Below are 15,360 nucleotides of genomic sequence, written 5' to 3'. Positions count from 1 at the left end.
AGAAAGCCATAGCATTACAGGCATGGCATGTCTAAATATAACCCCTCAGCAACAGTCACCTAACCTGCTGAGGTGTGTCTGCAGCATTCTGCTTTAGTATTCCCTACCTCTCCCATGCCCGCAAACCGCTTAAGCCGGTCCCCCGCTCACACACCTCCCCAATCAAGGCTAAGGGGACAATGATGCAGCCTTCCCTCTTTGAAATGAGCAACACTTGCTAATTTTGCAAGCTGTGTACTAAGCTTTATTAAGTCCGAGCCCAGCACGGGAGGAGCCAGAAGCCCTGCTTCGCCCAGTGATATCGAAGAGCATGTCACTGAATATTTTATATTTCATGGTTTGTGGTTGTAGAAACTCCACGGGGCAACATAATACTCCTGCCCCCCCATTGTTTGAGGAGAACAGGGGCAAGTGTGCCCTCTATCCCCATGTACTCATTGCCTATACCTGAAGCGCCCTTAATGGTTGCCTGGTCCGTGCAAAGCAGCGTAAGCGGCAGCGGGGAATAGGTACACGGTACAAATGCCCCAGAACTTCATGCATTCTGCCTTGCCCTCCTCCCTCCTCTACCTTCGTTGAGAGTTTTCCCATTTTTAGAATACACTTTTCTTTTGCTGTCAAACGTTTTGCTAGGAATTGTCCCCAGTGTTTAGCGGCTGAACGTTGACCTCACTATATCTCCTCATTGGATAATCCTTCATTACCTCAACGGCCTTCTTCTTCGGCCTAGTACTTAAGAGGTATCAATCCGCATGACAGGGACCCTTTCCTTTTTTTTTTGTTGTTGCAGATTCCACGCTTTTCCACCAAGAGCCCAATACCCACAGATGAAGGTTTTCTAGTGTGGGAATCCCCCAGATTTCCCATCTACAGGTTCATCCCCCCCTGCAGAGCCGTATAGGAATCGCATATTTAGGAATGCACAGGTTCATCCCTTGCGCAGGGCCCAATAGAAATCCCAAGGATCTCCAGTGTACAGGTTCAACATTCCCAGCTAAGCCATCTAGAAATCCCTCATATCTCGCATGTATCGTTTCCTCCCTTCTTGCAAATCTAGTATGGAAATCCCCCAAATCTCCCAATTACAGGTTCATCCCTTCCGGCAAAGCTTCATATGCATCATCCAATATATCTCACAGGAGCCGATTCACCCCTCCCCGTGGAGCCCAATAGGAATCTTGCATATAGGAATGCCCAGGTTCATCCCGTCCGTCGTGCTCAATAGGAATGCCAAGGATCTTCAGTTTAAAGGCTCACCATTCCCCTCAGAGCCCTAGAGGAATCCCCCATATCTCCTGTGTTTCGTTTCCTCCATCCCTGCAAAGGTAGCAAAGGGACCTCAGATATCTGTCATTTATCGGCTCATCTCTCCACACAGAACTGTATAGGAATCCCATTGATCACCATGTGCAGGGTTATCCCTCCCTGCGAAGCCATATAGGCCTCATCCCATATATCTCCCAGGAACAGGTTAATCCCTTCCCGATGAGCCAATATACAAACCCCATAAATCTTCCCTGTGCAGGTTCATCCCTCTCCGCAGAGCCCTTTAAGAATCCCCCACATCTACTATATATCATTTCCCCCCACCCCCATGAGAATCCCACAGATCTCCCATGTATATGTTCATTCTTCTAGAGATCTCCCGTTTATAAGTTCATCCCTCAATTTAGAGCTGAATGGAATTTGCACACATTAGCATGTACATCCCTCCCCGTGCATCCCTACAGAAATCCCTCACATCTATGTGTCTGCTCATCCCTCCGAGCACAGCCGTATAGGAATAGCACACATAGGATTGAACATATTCCTCACTTCCCACTGAGCCCTACATGGATCTCACAGATCCCCAATGTTCATCCTTCCCAGCAGAGACCTTTAGGAATATAACAGATCCCCCATGTACAGGTTCACCCCTCCCCGCTCAGCTGCATAGGAATCCCTTGGGTCTCCCATTTTCAGGCTTCCCTGAAGAGCCCTATAGGAATATGCCAGATCTCCCATGTAAAGGTCCAGCCCTCCCCACCCAGCTGTGAAGGGATCCCTTGGATCTCCCATATTCATCCTTCCCTGAAGAGCCCTATAGGAATATACCAGATCTCCCCTGTAAAGGTCCATCCCTCCCCACCCAGCTGTGAAGGGATCCCTTGGATCTCCCATATTCATCCTTCCCTGAAGAGGAATATACAGATCTCTCATGTGCATGTCCATCCCTCCCCGCCCACCTGCATAGGAATCCCTTGGATCGCCCATATTCATCCTTCCCTGAAGAGCCCTATAGGAATATATAGATCTCCCATGTACAGGCCCACCCCTCCCCACCCAGCTGCTTAGGAATCCCTTTGATCTCCCATATTCATCCTTCCCTGAAGAGCCCTATAGGAATATACCAGATCTCCCATGTACAGGTTCATCCCTCCATGCCCAGCTGTATCGGAATCCCACGGATCACCCACGTCCATCCTTCCCTGCAGAATAGGAATATAACACATCTCCCATGTACAGGTCCATCCCTCCCTGCCCACCCGTGTAGGAATCCCTTGGCGCTCCCATATTCATCCTTCCCTGAAGAATCCCATAGGAATATTTCACATCTCCCATGTACAGGTCCATCCCTCCCTGCCCACCCGTATATGAATCCCACGGATCACCCATGTCCATCCTTCCCTGCAGACCCCTATATGAATATACCAGATCTCTCATGTACAGGTCCAACTCTCCCTGCCAAGTGGATAGGAATACCTTGGATCTCCCATGTTCATCCCTCCCTGCAGAGCCCTTTAGGAATATAAGATCTCCAATGTACAGGTTCGTCCCTCCCTTCCCAGCTGTATCGGAATCCCACGGATCACCCATGTCCATCCTTCCCTGCAGAGCCCAATAGGAAAATAGCAGATCTCCCATGTACAGGTACATCCCAGCCCACCGAGCTGTATAGGAAACCCACAGATCTCCCATGTTCATCCTTCTCCACTGAGCACTATATGAACATAAGATCTCTTATCCCTGCCCGCCCAGCTGTATAAGAATCCCTTGTCTCTCCCATATTCATCCTTCCCTGAAGAATCCCATAGGACTATACCAGATCTCCAATGTACAGGTCCACCCCTCCCCGCCCAGCTGTATAGGAATCCCTTGGATCTCTCGTGTAGTGGTTCATCCCTCCGCACTGAGCTATATAGGAATCCCTTGGAGCAGGTTTATCCCTCCTCCCGTTCTTGGATCCGTATTTTTTCACCTGCACACAATGGGTCAGAATCACACACAGGTGAATTCCTCCCCTCCCAAATGAGGCACTCACAGACCTCGAGGGCTTGGAACAACTATTACATAATTTGTTTGCATGCCCCTGTCCAACCAAGACTGCGTGTGATCTTTGGAGTGGCTTAATCCTGCAAGCCCCACGTCTTTAGACCACTCACACGCTCTTCTTCTTGTTTTTGATATGACGCCTTTTCAGTGTATCTTTCTCGCGTGTGTTTTTTACTGCCCTTCCTCTATTGATGTAAATAAAATATGAGCGCTTTTCAGTCGATCCTTCCTGCAGTTGGGTGATAGTTTGCCACTGCTCATAGATGGCTTCTTGGTCTTGGGTTGTGATTGTTGCTCAGGGTGCGAAAGGAGCGTTTAAATGTATCCAAAACAAAACGGGGCTCGTCCGGGATTTGAACCCGGGACCTCTCGCACCCAAAGCGAGAATCATACCCCTAGACCAACGAGCCAGCTGTGAGCAGAGCCATGAGCGAGCAGTCAGCCTTGTGGCGTGCCACATCAGCACTGCTTCCTATTTTACTGTTCATTTATGCATGATATTAAATGGGAGTTTTGTGTTGCAATCACAACTGATCGTTAATATCAGTTCACCCTCCTATTAAATTTAGAGGTGGAAAGACATTGCCCGTTTTGTTAATTTATGTACACAGTTTTGAAAAAAAGAGGTGTCATTTTGCTGAAAGCAACTCTGATTCTGTTCGATGCCCCTCCCTGCCTGATCCTCTCCATGATCTCTAGCATCTTGCACTGCGCGATTGAAACATGAATAAGAGGATACTGCTCCAGTCTGTGGAAAAGTGGATCTGAGAGTCTTATGAAATTATGCACAGCAGCTGTGCAGTGGCTCGTTGGTCTAGGGGTATGATTCTCGCTTAGGGTGCGAGAGGTCCCGGGTTCAAATCCCGGACGAGCCCTCACTTCTTTTTTGACTCTTTCCAAATACGAAATAAACACAAGATTTAAATCTTCTATCACAATAAAACAACAGCAGTTTAGGATTTGAAGCCGCAACCCTATCGCACCCAAAGCAACAATCATACCAATTGACCAAGAAGCAGACCCACATAGAGCAAGGTGCTGAGATGGGAGTGGAATCTTTCACAGCTCCAAGTCCATTGAGTGCAGCATAAGGGACTGGGTCTGCTCAGAGCATTTACACATCGCAATCCTAATGTGGTGAGCTCAATGGAATAAGGGCAGCGAGCCGGTCCTTGGAGATAGAGCTCTGATTACACATTTCTTTACATGGGCTCTTGGGTGCCAACTATTGATTTTCGCAACAGGGTCCAAAACGAAATTTTTATTTTCGCTATGACGGCACAAATTCCATCTCCAGGGCCAAAGCACACATTTTACAGCACATGTAGCAGCAGTAAATGGAAGAAAGCCATAGCATTACAGGCATGGCATGTCTAAATATAACCCCTCAGCAACAGTCGCCTAACCTGCTGAGGTGTGTCTGCAGCATTCTGCTTTAGTATTCCCTACCTCTCCCATGCCCGCAAACCGCTTAAGCCGGTCCCCCACTCACACACCTCCCCAATCAAGGCTAAGGGGACAATGATGCAGCCTTCCCCCTTTGAAATGAGCAACACTTGCTAATTTTGCAAGCTGTGTACTAAGCTTTATTAAGTCCGAGCCCAGCACGGGAGGAGCCAGAAGCCCTGCTTCGCCCAGTGATATCGAAGAGCATGTCACTGAATCTTTTATATTTCATGGTTTGTGGTTGTAGAAACTCCACGGGGCAACATAATACTCCTGCCCCCCCATTGTTTGAGGAGAACAGGGGCAAGTGTGCCCTCTATCCCCATGTACTCGTTGCCTATACCTGAAGCGCCCTTAATGGTTGCCTGGTCCGTGCAAAGCAGCGTAAGCGGCAGAGGGGAATAGGTACACGGTACAAATGCCCCAGAACTTCATGCACTCTGCCTTGCCCTCCACCCTCCTCTACCTTCGTTGAGAGTTTTCCCATTTTTAGAATACACTTTTCTTTTGCTGTCAAACGTTTTGCTAGGAATTGTCCCCAGTGTTTAGCGGCTGAACGTTGACCTCACTATATCTCCTCATTGGATAATCCTTCATTACCTCAACGGCCTTCTTCTTCGGCCTAGTACTTAAGAGGTATCAATCCGCATGACAGGGACCCTTTCCTTTTTTTTTTGTTGTGGCAGATTCCACGCTTTTCCACCAAGAGCCCAATACCCACAGATGAAGGTTTTCTAGTGTGGGAATCCCCCAGATTTCCCATCTACAGGTTCATCCCCCCCTGCAGAGCCGTATAGGAATCGCATATTTAGGAATGCACAGGTTCATCCCTTGCGCAGGGCCCTATAGAAATCCCAAGGATCTCCAGTGTACAGGTTCAACATTCCCAGCTAAGCCATCTAGAAATCCCTCATATCTCGCATGTATCGTTTCCTCCCTTCTTGCAAATCTAGTATGGAAATCCCCCAAATCTCCCAATTACAGGTTCATCCCTTCCGGCAAAGCTGCATATGCATCATCCAATATATCTCACAGGAGCCGATTCACCCCTCCCCGTGGAGCCCAATAGGAATCTTGCATATAGGAATGCCCAGGTTCATCCCGTCCGTCGTGCTCAATAGGAATGCCAAGGATCTTCAGTTTAAAGGCTCACCATTCCCCTCAGAGCCCTAGAGGAATCCCCCATATCTCCTGTGTTTCGTTTCCTCCATCCCTGCAAAGGTAGCAAAGGGACCTCAGATATCTGTCATTTATCGGCTCATCTCTCCACGCAGAACTGTATAGGAATCCCATTGATCACCATGTGCAGGGTTATCCCTCCCTGCGAAGCCATATAGGCCTCATCCCATATATCTCCCAGGAACAGGTTAATCCCTTCCCGATGAGCCAATATACAAACCCCATAAATCTTCCCTGTGCAGGTTCATCCCTCTCCGCAGAGCCCTTTAAGAATCCCCCACATCTACTATATATCATTTCCCCCCACCCCCATGAGAATCCCACAGATCTCCCATGTATATGTTCATTCTTCTAGAGATCTCCCGTTTATAAGTTCATCCCTCAATTTAGAGCTGAATGGAATTTGCACACATTAGCATGTACATCCCTCCCCGTGCATCCCTACAGAAATCCCTCACATCTATGTGTCTGCTCATCCCTCCGAGCACAGCCGTATAGGAATAGCACACATAGGATTGAACATATTCCTCACTTCCCACTGAGCCCTACATGGATCTCACAGATCCCCAATGTTCATCCTTCCCAGCAGAGACCTTTAGGAATATAACAGATCCCCCATGTACAGGTTCACCCCTCCCCGCTCAGCTGCATAGGAATCCCTTGGGTCTCCCATTTTCAGGCTTCCCTGAAGAGCCCTATAGGAATATGCCAGATCTCCCATGTAAAGGTCCATCCCTCCCCACCCAGCTGTGAAGGGATCCCTTGGATCTCCCATATTCATCCTTCCCTGAAGAGCCCTATAGGAATATACCAGATCTCCCCTGTAAAGGTCCATCCCTCCCCACCCAGCTGTGAAGGGATCCCTTGGATCTCCCATATTCATCCTTCCCTGAAGAGGAATATACAGATCTCTCATGTGCATGTCCATCCCTCCCCGCCCACCTGCATAGGAATCCCTTGGATCGCCCATATTCATCCTTCCCTGAAGAGCCCTATAGGAATATATAGATCTCCCATGTACAGGCCCACCCCTCCCCACCCAGCTGCTTAGGAATCCCTTTGATCTCCCATATTCATCCTTCCCTGAAGAGCCCTATAGGAATATACCAGATCTCCCATGTACAGGTTCATCCCTCCATGCCCAGCTGTATCGGAATCCCACGGATCACCCACGTCCATCCTTCCCTGCAGAATAGGAATATAACACATCTCCCATGTACAGGTCCATCCCTCCCTGCCCACCCGTGTAGGAATCCCTTGGCGCTCCCATATTCATCCTTCCCTGAAGAATCCCATAGGAATATTTCACATCTCCCATGTACAGGTCCATCCCTCCCTGCCCACCCGTATATGAATCCCACGGATCACCCATGTCCATCCTTCCCTGCAGACCCCTATATGAATATAACAGATCTCTCATGTACAGGTCCAACTCTCCCTGCCAAGTGGATAGGAATACCTTGGATCTCCCATGTTCATCCTCCCTGCAGAGCCCTATAGGAATATAAGATCTCCAATGTACAGGTTCGTCCCTCCCTTCCCAGCTGTATCGGAATCCCACGGATCACCCATGTCCATCCTTCCCTGCAGAGCCCAATAGGAAAATAGCAGATCTCCCATGTACAGGTACATCCCAGCCCACCGAGCTGTATAGGAAACCCACAGATCTCCCACGTTCATCCTTCTCCACTGAGCACTATATGAACATAAGATCTCTTATCCCTGCCCGCCCAGCTGTATAAGAATCCCTTGTCTCTCCCATATTCATCCTTCCCTGAAGAATCCCATAGGACTATACCAGATCTCCAATGTACAGGTCCACCCCTCCCCGCCCAGCTGTATAGGAATCCCTTGGATCTCTCGTGTAGTGGTTCATCCCTCCGCACTGAGCTATATAGGAATCCCTTGGAGCAGGTTTATCCCTCCTCCCGTTCTTGGATCCGTATTTTTTCACCTGCACACAATGGGTCAGAATCACACACAGGTGAATTCCTCCCCTCCCAAATGAGGCACTCACAGACCTCGAGGGCTTGGAACAACTATTACATAATTTGTTTGCATGCCCCTGTCCAACCAAGACTGCGTGTGATCTTTGGAGTGGCTTAATCCTGCAAGCCCCACGTCTTTAGACCACTCACACGCTCTTCTTCTCGTTTTTGATATGACGCCTTTTCAGTGTATCTTTCTCGCGTGTGTTTTTTACTGCCCTTCCTATATTGATGTGAAAAAAATATGAGCGCTTTTCAGTCGATCCTTCCTGCAGTTGGGTGATAGTTTGCCACTGCTCATAGATGGCTTCTTGGTCTTGGGTTGTGATTGTTGCTCAGGGTGCGAAAGGAGCGTTTAAATGTATCCAAAACAAAACGGGGCTCGTCCGGGATTTGAACCCGGGACCTCTCGCACCCAAAGCGAGAATCATACCCCTAGACCAACGAGCCAGCTGTGAGCATAGCCATGAGCGAGCAGTCAGCCTTGTGGCGTGCCACATCAGCACTGCTTCCTATTTTACTGTTCATTTATGCATGATATTAAATGGGAGTTTTGTGTTGCAATCACAACTGATCGTTAATATCAGTTCACCCTCCTATTAAATTTAGAGGTGGAAAGACATTGCCCGTTTTGTTAATTTATGTACACAGTTTTGAAAAAAAGAGGTGTCATTTTGCTGAAAGCAACTCTGACTCTGTACGATGCCCCGCCCTGCCTGATCCTCTCCATGATCTCTAGCATCTTGCACTGCGCGATTGAAACATGAATAAGAGGATACTGCTCCAGTCTGTGGAAAAGTGGATCTGAGAGTCTTATGAAATTATGCACAGCAGCTGTGCAGTGGCTCGTTGGTCTAGGGGTATGATTCTCGCTTAGGGTGCGAGAGGTCCTGGGTTCAAATCCCGGACGAGCCCTCACTTCTTTTTTGACTCTTTCCAAATACAAAATAAACACAAGATTTAAATCTTCTATCACAATAAAACAACAGCAGTTTAGGATTTGAAGCCGCAACCCTATCGCACCCAAAGCAACAATCATACCAATTGACCAAGAAGCAGACCCACATAGAGCAAGGTGCTGAGATGGGAGTGGAATCTTTCACAGCTCCAAGTCCATTGAGTGCAGCATAAGGGACTGGGTCTGCTCAGAGCATTTACACATCGCAATCCTAATGTGGTGAGCTCAATGGAATAAGGGCAGCGAGCCGGTCCTTGGAGATAGAGCTCTGATTACACATTTCTTTACATGGGCTCTTGGGTGCCAACTATTGATTTTCGCAACAGGGTCCAAAACGAAATTTTTATTTTCGCTATGACGGCACAAATTCCATCTCCAGGGCCAAAGCACACATTTTACAGCACATGTAGCAGCAGTAAATGGAAGAAAGCCATAGCATTACAGGCATGGCATGTCTAAATATAACCCCTCAGCAACAGTCGCCTAACCTGCTGAGGTGTGTCTGCAGCATTCTGCTTTAGTATTCCCTACCTCTCCCATGCCCGCAAACCGCTTAAGCCGGTCCCCCACTCACACACCTCCCCAATCAAGGCTAAGGGGACAATGATGCAGCCTTCCCCCTTTGAAATGAGCAACACTTGCTAATTTTGCAAGCTGTGTACTAAGCTTTATTAAGTCCGAGCCCAGCACGGGAGGAGCCAGAAGCCCTGCTTCGCCCAGTGATATCGAAGAGCATGTCACTGAATCTTTTATATTTCATGGTTTGTGGTTGTAGAAACTCCACGGGGCAACATAATACTCCTGCCCCCCCATTGTTTGAGGAGAACAGGGGCAAGTGTGCCCTCTATCCCCATGTACTCGTTGCCTATACCTGAAGCGCCCTTAATGGTTGCCTGGTCCGTGCAAAGCAGCGTAAGCGGCAGGGGGGAATAGGTACACGGTACAAATGCCCCAGAACTTCATGCACTCTGCCTTGCCCTCCACCCTCCTCTACCTTCGTTGAGAGTTTTCCCATTTTTAGAATACACTTTTCTTTTGCTGTCAAACGTTTTGCTAGGAATTGTCCCCAGTGTTTAGCGGCTGAACGTTGACCTCACTATATCTCCTCATTGGATAATCCTTCATTACCTCAACGGCCTTCTTCTTCGGCCTAGTACTTAAGAGGTATCAATCCGCATGACAGGGACCCTTTCCTTTTTTTTTTGTTGTGGCAGATTCCACGCTTTTCCACCAAGAGCCCAATACCCACAGATGAAGGTTTTCTAGTGTGGGAATCCCCCAGATTTCCCATCTACAGGTTCATCCCCCCCTGCAGAGCCGTATAGGAATCGCATATTTAGGAATGCACAGGTTCATCCCTTGCGCAGGGCCCTATAGAAATCCCAAGGATCTCCAGTGTACAGGTTCAACATTCCCAGCTAAGCCATCTAGAAATCCCTCATATCTCGCATGTATCGTTTCCTCCCTTCTTGCAAATCTAGTATGGAAATCCCCCAAATCTCCCAATTACAGGTTCATCCCTTCCGGCAAAGCTGCATATGCATCATCCAATATATCTCACAGGAGCCGATTCACCCCTCCCCGTGGAGCCCAATAGGAATCTTGCATATAGGAATGCCCAGGTTCATCCCGTCCGTCGTGCTCAATAGGAATGCCAAGGATCTTCAGTTTAAAGGCTCACCATTCCCCTCAGAGCCCTAGAGGAATCCCCCATATCTCCTGTGTTTCGTTTCCTCCATCCCTGCAAAGGTAGCAAAGGGACCTCAGATATCTGTCATTTATCGGCTCATCTCTCCACGCAGAACTGTATAGGAATCCCATTGATCACCATGTGCAGGGTTATCCCTCCCTGCGAAGCCATATAGGCCTCATCCCATATATCTCCCAGGAACAGGTTAATCCCTTCCCGATGAGCCAATATACAAACCCCATAAATCTTCCCTGTGCAGGTTCATCCCTCTCCGCAGAGCCCTTTAAGAATCCCCCACATCTACTATATATCATTTCCCCCCACCCCCATGAGAATCCCACAGATCTCCCATGTATATGTTCATTCTTCTAGAGATCTCCCGTTTATAAGTTCATCCCTCAATTTAGAGCTGAATGGAATTTGCACACATTAGCATGTACATCCCTCCCCGTGCATCCCTACAGAAATCCCTCACATCTATGTGTCTGCTCATCCCTCCGAGCACAGCTGTATAGGAATAGCACACATAGGATTGAACATATTCCTCACTTCCCACTGAGCCCTACATGGATCTCACAGATCCCCAATGTTCATCCTTCCCAGCAGAGACCTTTAGGAATATAACAGATCCCCCATGTACAGGTTCACCCCTCCCCGCTCAGCTGCATAGGAATCCCTTGGGTCTCCCATTTTCAGGCTTCCCTGAAGAGCCCTATAGGAATATGCCAGATCTCCCATGTAAAGGTCCATCCCTCCCCACCCAGCTGTGAAGGGATCCCTTGGATCTCCCATATTCATCCTTCCCTGAAGAGCCCTATAGGAATATACCAGATCTCCCCTGTAAAGGTCCATCCCTCCCCACCCAGCTGTGAAGGGATCCCTTGGATCTCCCATATTCATCCTTCCCTGAAGAGGAATATACAGATCTCTCATGTGCATGTCCATCCCTCCCCGCCCACCTGCATAGGAATCCCTTGGATCGCCCATATTCATCCTTCCCTGAAGAGCCCTATAGGAATATATAGATCTCCCATGTACAGGCCCACCCCTCCCCACCCAGCTGCTTAGGAATCCCTTTGATCTCCCATATTCATCCTTCCCTGAAGAGCCCTATAGGAATATACCAGATCTCCCATGTACAGGTTCATCCCTCCATGCCCAGCTGTATCGGAATCCCACGGATCACCCACGTCCATCCTTCCCTGCAGAATAGGAATATAACACATCTCCCATGTACAGGTCCATCCCTCCCTGCCCACCCGTGTAGGAATCCCTTGGCGCTCCCATATTCATCCTTCCCTGAAGAATCCCATAGGAATATTTCACATCTCCCATGTACAGGTCCATCCCTCCCTGCCCACCCGTATATGAATCCCACGGATCACCCATGTCCATCCTTCCCTGCAGACCCCTATATGAATATAACAGATCTCTCATGTACAGGTCCAACTCTCCCTGCCAAGTGGATAGGAATACCTTGGATCTCCCATGTTCATCCTCCCTGCAGAGCCCTATAGGAATATAAGATCTCCAATGTACAGGTTCGTCCCTCCCTTCCCAGCTGTATCGGAATCCCACGGATCACCCATGTCCATCCTTCCCTGCAGAGCCCAATAGGAAAATAGCAGATCTCCCATGTACAGGTACATCCCAGCCCACCGAGCTGTATAGGAAACCCACAGATCTCCCACGTTCATCCTTCTCCACTGAGCACTATATGAACATAAGATCTCTTATCCCTGCCCGCCCAGCTGTATAAGAATCCCTTGTCTCTCCCATATTCATCCTTCCCTGAAGAATCCCATAGGACTATACCAGATCTCCAATGTACAGGTCCACCCCTCCCCGCCCAGCTGTATAGGAATCCCTTGGATCTCTCGTGTAGTGGTTCATCCCTCCGCACTGAGCTATATAGGAATCCCTTGGAGCAGGTTTATCCCTCCTCCCGTTCTTGGATCCGTATTTTTTCACCTGCACACAATGGGTCAGAATCACACACAGGTGAATTCCTCCCCTCCCAAATGAGGCACTCACAGACCTCGAGGGCTTGGAACAACTATTACATAATTTGTTTGCATGCCCCTGTCCAACCAAGACTGCGTGTGATCTTTGGAGTGGCTTAATCCTGCAAGCCCCACGTCTTTAGACCACTCACACGCTCTTCTTCTCGTTTTTGATATGACGCCTTTTCAGTGTATCTTTCTCGCGTGTGTTTTTTACTGCCCTTCCTATATTGATGTGAAAAAAATATGAGCGCTTTTCAGTCGATCCTTCCTGCAGTTGGGTGATAGTTTGCCACTGCTCATAGATGGCTTCTTGGTCTTGGGTTGTGATTGTTGCTCAGGGTGCGAAAGGAGCGTTTAAATGTATCCAAAACAAAACGGGGCTCGTCCGGGATTTGAACCCGGGACCTCTCGCACCCAAAGCGAGAATCATACCCCTAGACCAACGAGCCAGCTGTGAGCATAGCCATGAGCGAGCAGTCAGCCTTGTGGCGTGCCACATCAGCACTGCTTCCTATTTTACTGTTCATTTATGCATGATATTAAATGGGAGTTTTGTGTTGCAATCACAACTGATCGTTAATATCAGTTCACCCTCCTATTAAATTTAGAGGTGGAAAGACATTGCCCGTTTTGTTAATTTATGTACACAGTTTGGAAAAAAAGAGGTGTCATTTTGCTGAAAGCAACTCTGACTCTGTACGATGCCCCGCCCTGCCTGATCCTCTCCATGATCTCTAGCATCTTGCACTGCGCGATTGAAACATGAATAAGAGGATACTGCTCCAGTCTGTGGAAAAGTGGATCTGAGAGTCTTATGAAATTATGCACAGCAGCTGTGCAGTGGCTCGTTGGTCTAGGGGTATGATTCTCGCTTAGGGTGCGAGAGGTCCCGGGTTCAAATCCCGGACGAGCCCTCACTTCTTTTTTGACTCTTTCCAATTACGAAATAAACACAAGATTTAAATCTTCTATCACAATAAAACAACAGCAGTTTAGGATTTGAAGCCGCAACCCTATCGCACCCAAAGCAACAATCATACCAATTGACCAAGAAGCAGACCCACATAGAGCAAGGTGCTGAGATGGGAGTGGAATCTTTCACAGCTCCAAGTCCATTGAGTGCAGCATAAGGGACTTGGGCTGCTCAGAGCATGTACACATCGCAATCCTAATGTGGTGAGCTCAATGGAATAAGGGCAGCGAGCCGGTCCTTGGAGATAGAGCTCTGATTACACATTTCTTTACATGGGCTCTTGGGTGCCAACTATTGATTTTCGCAACGGGGTCCAAAACGAAATTTTTATTTTCGCTATGACGGCACAAACTCCATCTCCAGGGCCAAAGCACACATTTTACAGCACATGTAGCAGCAGTAAATGGAAGAAAGCCATAGCATTACAGGCATGGCATGTCTAAATATAACCCCTCAGCAACAGTCGCCTAACCTGCTGAGGTGTGTCTGCAGCATTCTGCTTTAGTATTCCCTACCTCTCCCATGCCCGCAAACCGCTTAAGCCGGTCCCCCGCTCACACACCTCCCCAATCAAGGCTAAGGGGACAATGATGCAGCCTTCCCTCTTTGAAATGAGCAACACTTGCTAATTTTGCAAGCTGTGTACTAAGCTTTATTAAGTCCGAGCCCAGCACGGGAGGAGCCAGAAGCCCTGCTTCGCCCAGTGATATCGAAGAGCATGTCACTGAATATTTTATATTTCATGGTTTGTGGTTGTAGAAACTCCACGGGGCAACATAATACTCCTGCCCCCCCATTGTTTGAGGAGAACAGGGGCAAGTGTGCCCTCTATCCCCATGTACTCGTTGCCTATACCTGAAGCGCCCTTAATGGTTGCCTGGTCCGTGCAAAGCAGCGTAAGCGGCAGCGGGGAATAGGTACACGGTACAAATGCCCCAGAACTTCATGCATTCTGCCTTGCCCTCCTCCCTCCTCTACCTTCGTTGAGAGTTTTCCCATTTTTAGAATACACTTTTCTTTTGCTGTCAAACGTTTTGCTAGGAATTGTCCCCAGTGTTTAGCGGCTGAACGTTGACCTCACTATATCTCCTCATTGGATAATCCTTCATTACCTCAACGGCCTTCTTCTTCGGCCTAGTACTTAAGAGGTATCAATCCGCATGACAGGGACCCTTTCCTTTTTTTTTTGTTGTTGCAGATTCCACGCTTTTCCACCAAGAGCCCAATACCCACAGATGAAGGTTTTCTAGTGTGGGAATCCCCCAGATTTCCCATCTACAGGTTCATCCCCCCCTGCAGAGCCGTATAGGAATCGCATATTTAGGAATGCACAGGTTCATCCCTTGCGCAGGGCCCAATAGAAATCCCAAGGATCTCCAGTGTACAGGTTCAACATTCCCAGCTAAGCCATCTAGAAATCCCTCATATCTCGCATGTATCGTTTCCTCCCTTCTTGCAAATCTAGTATGGAAATCCCCCAAATCTCCCAATTACAGGTTCATCCCTTCCGGCAAAGCTTCATATGCATCATCCAATATATCTCACAGGAGCCGATTCACCCCTCCCCGTGGAGCCCAATAGGAATCTTGCATATAGGAATGCCCAGGTTCATCCCGTCCGTCGTGCTCAATAGGAATGCCAAGGATCTTCAGTTTAAAGGCTCACCATTCCCCTCAGAGCCCTAGAGGAATCCCCCATATCTCCTGTGTTTCGTTTCCTCCATCCCTGCAAAGGTAGCAAAGGGACCTCAGATATCTGTCATTTATCGGCTCATCTCTCCACACAGAACTGTATAGGAATCCCATTGA

General features: G+C 48.4%; 3 non-coding genes across 3 annotated transcripts; all 3 read right to left on the bottom strand.

Moving 5' to 3' along the window:
* Positions 1–3,650: 3,650 nt before the first annotated feature.
* TRNAP-UGG (transfer RNA proline (anticodon UGG)) lies at positions 3,651–3,722 on the bottom strand. The gene has a single exon. It is a non-coding gene; the product is annotated as a tRNA-Pro (tRNA).
* Positions 3,723–8,303: 4,581 nt separating this feature from the next.
* On the bottom strand, positions 8,304–8,375 carry TRNAP-UGG (transfer RNA proline (anticodon UGG)). Its single transcript has one exon. It is a non-coding gene; the product is annotated as a tRNA-Pro (tRNA).
* A 4,581-nt stretch (positions 8,376–12,956) lies between these two features.
* Positions 12,957–13,028, bottom strand: TRNAP-UGG (transfer RNA proline (anticodon UGG)). The gene has a single exon. It is a non-coding gene; the product is annotated as a tRNA-Pro (tRNA).
* Positions 13,029–15,360: the final 2,332 nt, after the last annotated feature.

The sequence above is a fragment of the Ambystoma mexicanum genome, chromosome 12 (genome assembly GCF_040938575.1).
Source record: "Ambystoma mexicanum isolate Mex_15411 chromosome 12, UKY_AmexF1_1, whole genome shotgun sequence".
In the NCBI taxonomy this organism is placed as follows: domain Eukaryota; kingdom Metazoa; phylum Chordata; class Amphibia; order Caudata; family Ambystomatidae; genus Ambystoma; species Ambystoma mexicanum.
The sequence above is the reverse complement of the archived record's forward strand: the minus strand, read 5'-3'. Positions and strand labels throughout refer to the sequence as shown.